The 9,539-nt window shown below is 34.3% G+C and overlaps 1 pseudogene; it reads right to left on the bottom strand.

Annotated features, from left to right (window-relative positions):
* Nucleotides 1–1,782: 1,782 nt before the first annotated feature.
* Nucleotides 1,783–3,002, bottom strand: LOC148956812 (translocation protein SEC62-like; annotated as a pseudogene).
* Between the last annotated feature and the right edge of the window lie 6,537 nt (nucleotides 3,003–9,539).

The following is a 9,539-nucleotide window of genomic DNA, read 5'->3' as shown; positions in this document are numbered from 1 at the left end:
TTATTTTTAAATACAAAAGTGACTAGATGTTGCAATTTCCTTTAAAATGAGCTATTATACAGCTCTCTATGATTTTCCAGTGCCCAGCTAGCTGAGGAGAAAAATCAAGCGGAAAGAAAAAAATATCCCGTTTGTGGAGAATAACGTGGTAAAAGTCTATTTTCTTGATTTTCAAGCCAATATATTTTCTTTGTTATTCAAGCCAAAGGGCGGTAAGTTTCCTTTATAGAGGATTCAGACAAGGCGGTTCTAATGGTGTACTTTTTGTTTTTATCTGACTCTTTTTTTAGGAGTTGGGGGGTTTTATATTTCTTAACATTGGAGGTGATCGTCTCTTACTAGGTTGCTAGCTACCGCTGCAACCACGGCTGCAACCAGGAAAAAATTCGATGATCGAGCCTTTATGTAACCCGGATTAAAAAATTATTATCATATCTTATATGCAAGTTTTATTTTATAAGTCTTCGATGGTCTAATGGTAAGTATGCCCACTTGTTACATGGGAGAAGGGAGTTCGATTCCCCGTCGGGGAGAACTTTTAATATGTTGAATTAAAAGCACTATCTTTTCAATTTAAAATTTAAAAGAGAAACTTGTTTATTTACATTCTAGCTAAAATAATGAAGATAATATGAATGAACCACAGTGTTCAGTTTCTTTGGACTTGAGTTCGTTTTTGAACTATAAATACAAACAGGAAAAAGCCTACGGCTTTTTCTTCTTTTAAATAGTAAGAGACGAAACTCAAACAATCAAGTAGCTAACTAAGTCCAATGTATGGAATGGTTTGTTATTTCAGTGATCGTCTTTGAATGTAATTTACGTTATTCTCGCGTGACTGATAGGAATTGCGCAGCTGATACTCAGACTCGACGAAACTGTCGAACTTTCGGCATAACTCTCCCATTTTTCTCGTCAAAGTTGCACTTACTTCGCCTGGAATAATCGGTACGTCATCAGGTTGGTATAATACGAACCGCGGGAGCGAAATATTTTTTTCGTCACACATCTTAAAAACTTTCGTTATGTCGATGACATTATCCGAACTTTTTTCTCTTGCAGTCAGTCTCGTTACATATTCGGCTTCATCCCAAATCACCTTTTTCGCTTCCAATATATCCGCATCGGAGAAATGTGATACTGCACTTTTGACAATACTGTCTATCGGGTTTCCAGCCTTCATTGCCCGCTCAACAAAGTTCAGTACAGCATTTAACACAAGCTTTACGCTCGCCATTTTGCTACGGAATGATATTACACAATCCGCAAGCGCTGAATAAATACAAGCAGAGTGAAGGAACCTAGGAACAAGGGAAGTGTAAGGACCCCCTCAACTGTTCCCCACAATTTACGGGTAACTTAATACCGGCGGGTACTACGTCGCTTGCGGGAGATTCCTCCCCCTCTTCTGCTAGTTCCCAGTACGCTTCTTAACAATGAGGAATCAAAAATTGCACTATATAGAATTTAAATTATAGATGGCGTGCCAATCTACCTGCGAAAGAAGATGGCGCTGATGAAAATACCCAGTGAAAAGGGCTTATTCTAACAATTGGAGAAGGTCAAACATACACTATCTGACAAAAAAAATCTATCTTTGGAGGGTGAACAACAACAGGAAAAGACCTCAAAATAATTCAGAAACTTTTTCCAAGTTACCAGCAAAGATAAAACCACAGACACAATCGCATTTAATATACTATTGATGGCGCTCTCCCTTTTTTTTTTATTTTTTTTTTTTTTTTTTTGAACAAACAATATATATTATGAACTAAAAAAAATTCGATTGGAATAAGGAATCTGATTGAAGGTCAGGCGGCTCCCTCTTCTTTGTCAACAATTTCAAAGTCTTTGCCAATTTGTGATTTTTGACTACTTCCGTCAGAATCAGTTTCTGATCGGTCTCCGTCATTTTTATTACTCTCTTTTATATCTTCCACTGATTCCTTGAATTCCACATTTTGCTTGGATTCCTTTAAGTTCTTGTCCTCCTCTCCCAGCACTGCATCATCGTTCTCCTCTTCTGCATCAGAGTCCTTTGCTTTCTTCTTTTTCTTTTTTGACTTGCTCTTACTCTTTCCTTTGTATTCATACTGGTAAAGTGGCCAAAACGAGGCAAAAAATCCAACGTCTTCAGTTAGATTCGGCAGTAACCAGAAATGATATTTTCCTAAGCTTAAGATCCATATCAAGCAGAACAAAATAAATCTCAACATGGCTAGTCCAAGAATAAACAATAAAAATCCAGCACCAGCTAAGCTAAGTTAGTAAACTCCCTTCCTCAATGTAGGTGGCCACAGGGGGAATAGGCAAAATCCAATAGTGGCTAAAACTACCAAGGTTCCGGCGGCCCAATACCACAGCGGGATGGGATCGTAGATCCATACATAGGCATCAGAAGAATCTAGGAAAATTTGCTCAAGATGCATGTCTAATCGGATCTTCCTCTTCTCTGTTTCGGTTTTTCCTCCCCCTTCCTTCTTATACCCTTCTTTTGGTTTCCCTTCTCCTTGACTGCTTTCTGCATCTTCGCCCTTCTTTTCTTCTTCCTCCGCCTCACTTTTGGATCTCCTTTTCAATCCCTTATTTTCCTCTTTTTTCTCCTCCTTTTCAACTTTTTTCTCTTCTTTTATATCTTCCTTTTTCTCGTCTTTCCTTTTCTTTTTTGTATGAACGTTGGAGACGGCAATTTTTTTTGCTCTATGAAAAAACTTGTAACGTAGCATGAGGTCTAGGTAATCAGTAACAGCGGTTCTATCAGGAAAGGTTGGAAGTTCTCCCTCTTTTTTTTCGTGGGCCCATTTTGATTCCATGAGAGCATCAACTGCTTTCGACCCAATAAAGTAATCTACTTGATGGTAAAGAAACTTCGTTCGCTTTGTGGGTACATTCTTCTTCATCCACTTTGCAATCTGTGTCATTACTTTTGGTGGTTTATCCTTAGGATAAAATGGTCCCTCATCAACTTCTTTTTTCTTTTTTAATTTCTTCTTGTCCGCCATTTTAAAATTAAATATTTTCTTTTGGTCTGAAACTACATAGTCAATCCCACATCGGGTAGTTAGAACCTAACCAAAAATAAAACTAATTTTAACATTTTAAGGTATTTTTCTAGCTTGAATTGAAATGTTCGAACTATTGCTCGGATACCATGAATATTTTTGCAGTTTACACAAGCTGCAAAGAACGCACAGGTTGATCTTTGTAAATTGAGAAAAAATTTACGAATGTTTTACCGGGATTACGAAAAATATTCAAAATTAAAGATTAAAATTATCTCTGAAAGAATGGATTTTGTTGAAAAGTCAGCTAGAGATGCTTTCGCAAAACTTCATAGTAATATCCAAAAGAAATGTTGCATGTTTAGTGAAAAGTTTCCAAGGTATGGACCGGCAACTGTGGAACAGTTTACAGATGTAATGGGAAATCTTATACATCACTGTGAATATATGGAGGAATAATTGTCCTTTACTTAGTTTCAGCTTAAATTCGATGATCGAGCCTTTATGTAATACTATGTACTGAAGATCGTTCTTTAATGTAAATTTGATCTGACTCATTTTTTAGGAGTTATGGGTTTTTATATTTCTTAACATTGGACGTGATCGTCTCTTACTAGGTTGCTAGCTACCGCTGCAACCCTGATTTTATATTTCTTAACATTAGACGTGATCGTCTCTTAATAGGTTGCTAGCTACCGCTGCAACCCGGATTTCAGCTATATCCGATGAAACTTACATATTCCCCATTTATACTGAACTGTATCGGTCCTTTATGTATTTAATGTAATAACCAATGATCGTCTTTTATTGTAAATCTTAATGTAATAAAAATAATTTACTTTAATTACAAGAAGTTTTTAACCCCAATAATTTTGCTTTAAAATGAGCCATTGAACGACTCTCTAAGATGTCCCAGTGTCAAACTATCTGTTGAATTACTAACCTATACTATAATTAAGTGGCGTATAAAATTTAGTATAGGCAAGAGGTCGTTCTTTATTATATAATGGATAATTATATAAAATGAAACCGTATTGAAAAACACCATTTATGGTGAACTCTATCAATCCTTTATGCATATACATTACTAATCTATACTATAATTTTAATGTAACCATTGAACAACTCTCTACGATGTTCCAGTAACAGGCTATCTGTGGAATTGCCAACCTATACTATAATTAAGTGGCGTATAAAATTTAGTGTAGGCAAGAGGTCGTTCTTTAGTATAATTTTTAACCCCATTAGTTTCCTTTTAAATGAGCCATTGAACAACTTTCTACGATGTTCCAGTGCCAAGCTATCTTTGGAATTACTAACCTATACTATACTTAAGTGGCGTATAAAATTTAGCATAGGCAAGAGGTCGTTCTTCATTATAACTTTTAATGTAACCATTGAACAACACTCTACGATGTTCCAGTGCCATGCTATCTGTGGAATTACTAACCTATACTATAATTAAGTGGCGTATAAAATTTAGTATAAGCAAGAGGTCGTTCTTTATAATTATTTTTAACCCTATTAATTCCCTTTAAAATGAGCGATAGAACAACTCTGTACGATGTTCCAGTGTCAAGCTATCTGTGATATTACTAACCTATACTATAATTAAGTGACGTATAAAATTTAGTATTGGCAAGAGGTCGCTCTTTATTATTATTTCTTCACTTCGTTTTGAAAACTCATAATTAAAGTGAAACCTTTTCTCTTCTCTGGGAAAACATTCAGAAGGGAACTTGAACTTTTCTTCACTTCTTTGAGAAAATATAGAATTAAAGCAGAACCCTTTCTCTTCATGGAGGAAAAATTCAGAATCAAAGTATCTACAGAAAAATTTAGAACAAAACTTTAAATTTTTCATCTCTTTGAGAAAAACCAGAACTGAAGTGGAACCTTTTTATTTTCTTTGAAAAATTAGAAGAGAACTTGAACTTTTCTTCACTTCATTGAGAAAATTTAGAATTAAAGTGGAACTTTTTATCTTCATGGTAAGTATTCACATCTAAGGTATAACTTTTTCTATCTTCTACGGCAAAATTTAGAATGGAATTTTAATTTTTGCGCCTTTGGGAAATAAGAACTGAAGTGGAAGCTTTTTATTTTCTCTGATAAAATTAGAATTGAAGTGTGTTCTTTAGTAAAATTAACAAAATAAACCATATTACAAACAGGAAAAAGCCTACGGCTTTTTCTTCTTTGAAATAGTAAGAGACGAATCTTAACACATGCAGTAGCTAACTAAGTTCAATGTATCTTACTAGGTTGCTAGCTACCGCTGCAACCCGGACTAGTTTTCAGCCATCTCTACAGCCATGATACTGAGGGAAATTACTTAATCCCTATTTATGTTTCAGTTAATATGGGCTAGGTGTCGTTCTTTATTGTATGGAATTACTAACCTATACTAGAAGTAAGTGGCGTATAAAATTTAGTATAGGCAAGAGGTTGTTCTTTATTATATTTCGATTCCCCGTCGGGGAGAATTTTTAATATGTTGAATTAAAAATAATATCTTTCAAATTTAAAATTTTAAAAAGAAACTCGTTTTAGTTACATCCTAGCTAAAATACTCAAGACAATATAAATGAGCCACAGGGTTCAGTTTCTCTGGGCTTGAGTTCGTGCTTTACTAAGTTATTACTAACTTTTATTCTCCTTATGGGTTTTTTTATTCATTCTTTACTTTAAACATATCGATCATTTATGTAAAAAAATAAAATAAAAAAATTCATGTCGAAAGATCAACGTAAATAAATATTGCATTAACTTATTACGTCATAAATGGGTGTATAAGAAAAATCAATCCCTTTTGTATCTTCTCAACATATTGTAAACAGTAAACTTTTCAATGTTATTACAGTAACTTAAAATTCGTTCTTTATTAAATTGAAAGCAACCCCGAAAAATCACAAACAGGAAAAAGCCTATGGCTTTTTCTTATTTGGAATAGTAAGAGACAAACTTTGAAGAGTCAGGCATCAAACTAAGTCTAATATGTCCCATAGTTTGTTCTTTATTAGCTTTATGATGCCGATGAAAATTGCATAATCCCCATTTATTTTCCAGTTAACATTGGCTAGATGTCGTTCTTTACTATACTTTTTTTAGGAGTTGGGGGGTTTTATATTTTTTAACATTGGACGTGATCGTCTCTTACTAGGTTGCTAGCTACCGCTGCAACCCGGAAAACATTCAATGTGTACAATGGTTTGTTATTCCAATGATCGTCTTTTAATGTAAAATTACAAAAGGTTTTTAACCCAATTAATTTCCTTTAAAATGAGCCATTGAATAACTCTCTACGATGTTCCAGTGCCATGCTATCTGTTGAATTACTAACCTATACTATAATTAAGTGGCTTATAAAATTTAGTATAGGCAAGAGTTCGTTCTTTATTATAATTAAGATTGGACGTAATCGTCTCTTACTAGGTTGCTAGCTATAGCTGCAACCCGGAAAAAAAAACACATTGTGCCCACATCGTTCTTTACTCAGGCAGTGCTAGCGCGCTGCCTATGATAATAAACTGATTACACACAGAAAAAAGCCTACGGCTTTTTCTTCTTTTAAATAGTAAGAGACGAGTCTCAAATAATCAAGTAGGTAGCTAATTCCAAAGGTATGCAATTTTTGTTATTCCAATGATCGTTTTTTATTGTAATGTCTATAATCTTCATCATTGTGATAACACATCTTGCTGTTTTGTTTGATTACTTCTTGATACGCCTGGTCGGTTGAATACCTTTGTTTTGCTCTCTCAATTATTACTTCTCGATACACCTGGTCGGTTGAATACCTTTGCTTTTTTCTTTTCAAGTTACTATCTCTGTTGTTTGTGTAGTACTCTTTCTTCAACTTGCGTATAGCCTGCTTTGATCTAACCATTATTCTAATCAAGAATGAGAGAATTTTCAGTTTTTTCTTTCCTTATATACTAATTATGACGTCACTCTATTCACGTCATAGCTCTAATATAAAACTATGATGACGTTCAGTATTTATCTAGTAGGGTTTCAGACAAGGTATTTCTAATGATGTACTTTTGTTTTGATCTGACTCTATTTTTAGGAGTTTTGGGTTTTTATATTTCTTAGCATTGGACTGATCGTCTATTACTAGGTTGCTACCGCTGCAACCCGGATGATCGTCTCTTACTAGGTTGCTAGCTACCGCTGCAACCCGGAAAAGCCTACGGCTTTTTCTTCTTTTAAATAATAAGAGACGAAACTCAAACAATCAAGTAGCTAACTAAGTCCAATGTATGGAATGGTTTGTTATTTCAGTGATCGTCTTTTAATGCAAACTTGATCTGAATCTTTTTCAGGAGTTATGGGTTTCTTTAGCATTTACTATAGGGCATGATCGTCTCTTACTAGGTTGCTAGCTACCGCTGCAACCTGGATGATTACAATCAAGAAAAAGCCTACGGCTTTTTCTTCTTTCAAATAGTAAGATACTATCCTCAAATAATCAAGTAGCGAACTAAATCCAATTTATGTGATTGGTTTTTATTCCAATGATCGTCTTTTAATGGAAAATATTAATATATTGACCTTAAATATAACTTTACTAGACTATACTATACGTAAGAGGCCTTTAAAAATTTAGTATAGGCAAGAGGTCGTTCTTTACTGTATCTCTTCAGAGCGTGGGTTCAATTCTTACCGCTGGTATACGATTATGTTTGAAAGACTGCAGTGTGAAAAGACATCAAAATGCAGTTTTTGGTGGAAAAAATTATTCTCTTTTAGAAATAATTTATTTTAGTTACTTTAGATTTTTAACCCAATTAATTTCCTTTAAAATGAGCTATTGAACAACCCTCTACGATGTTCCAGTGCCAAGCTATCTCTGTATACAAAAGAAAAAAAAAGAAAAAAAAAGAAAAAAATATCCCGTTTAGGCAGAATGTTGTAGTAGCTGTCACTTTTCTTGATTTTCAAGCCAATATATTTCCCTTGCTGTTCAAGCCAAGGGACAGAAATTTTACTATGCAGGGGTTTCGGACAAGGCGGTTCTAATGGTGTACTTTTTGTTTTGATCTGACTCTTTTTATAAGAACTATGGGTTTTTATATTTCTTAACATTGGATGTGATCGTCTCTTACTAGGTTGCTATCTACCGCTGCAACCCGGATAGCAATTTTATTTAAAATGAGTTATTATACAGTTCTCTAAGATTTTCCAGTGCCCAGCTAGCTGAGAAGAAAGAAAAAGCGGGAAAAAAATATGCCGTTTGTGAAGAATCTCGTAATTAATGTCAATTTTCTTGATTTTCAAGCCAATATATTTTCTTTGTTATTCAGGCCAAAAGACGGTAAGTTTGCTGAATAGAAGTTTTGGGAAAGGCGGTTCCAATAGTGTACTTTTTGCTTGGATCAGTATCTTTTTTCAAAAGTTATGGGTTACTTTAATTTTTACTATGGGGCGTGATCGTCTCTCACTAGGTTGCTAGCTACCGCTGCAACACAGATTGCTAGCTACCGCTGCAACCTGGATACCGCTGCAACCCTAATAATTTATTTAACTACCCCTCGCACTACCGTGTATCAGTTAATATGGGCGAGAGATCGTTCTTTACTGTAAATAACATAAACTTCATTAATCGGATATTTTAATATATCCTATATGGTCTAGAGGTTGGGATAGCTGTCACCCAGCAGGCTTGAGTTCAATTTCCGTACGGGAAATTTTTACTTATGATGATTTCTCAAGGAACATAATTAAAATTTCTTAATGTAATAAAAATAATTTGTTTTAATTACAAAAGCTTTTTAACCCCATTAATTTCCTTTAAAATGAGCCATTGAAAAACTCTCTGCGATGTTTCAGTGCCATGCTATCTGTTGAATTACTAACCTATATTATAATTAAGTGGCGTATAAAATTTAGTATAGGCAAGAGGTCGTTCTTTATTATAATACCACTGCAACCCGGATTATAATTGGTATGGTGAAATAATAATATACATATGGCTCTTAAATCATACTTCTTTATGGTTCCTATACCATAGTGTACTTTTTGTTTTGATCGGAATCTTTTTTCAGGAGTTATGGGTTAAATTAGTATTTACTATAGGGCGTGATCGTCTTTTACTAGGTTGCTAGCTACCGCTGCAACCCGGATACAGTTCGTTATCACGAACTATTTGCTTTGATGTATCTGTTAGTATCAAAATTTCGTTCTTTAGAGTTTCGATTACTATTGAGACAAGTAGATATTATTACTATAGAGTTCATTACCATGAACTGTTTGATTGCTTCAAAATTCAAATATCTTTGAAAAGTCTGCAGTATGAAAATACATCAAAAATGCAGTTTTTTTGACAACATTGATTCTACTTTAAAACTATTTTATTTTTAATTACAAAAAAGACTACATTTAGCAATTTCCTTTAAAATGAGCCATTATACAGCTCTCTGTGATTTTCCAGCGCCCAGCTAGCTGAGGAGGAAGAAATAAGCGGAAAGAAAAAAGATGCCGTTTCTGGAGAATATCATGGTTTTAAGTCAATTTTCTTGATTTTCAAGCCAA

Source organism: Artemia sp. Qi Xiang Cuo, chromosome 1, assembly GCF_049724085.1.
Source record: "Artemia sp. Qi Xiang Cuo chromosome 1, ASM4972408v1, whole genome shotgun sequence".
NCBI classification, from domain to species: Eukaryota; Metazoa; Arthropoda; class Branchiopoda; order Anostraca; family Artemiidae; genus Artemia; species Artemia sp. Qi Xiang Cuo.
This window is presented reverse-complemented; position numbering and strand designations above follow the sequence as displayed.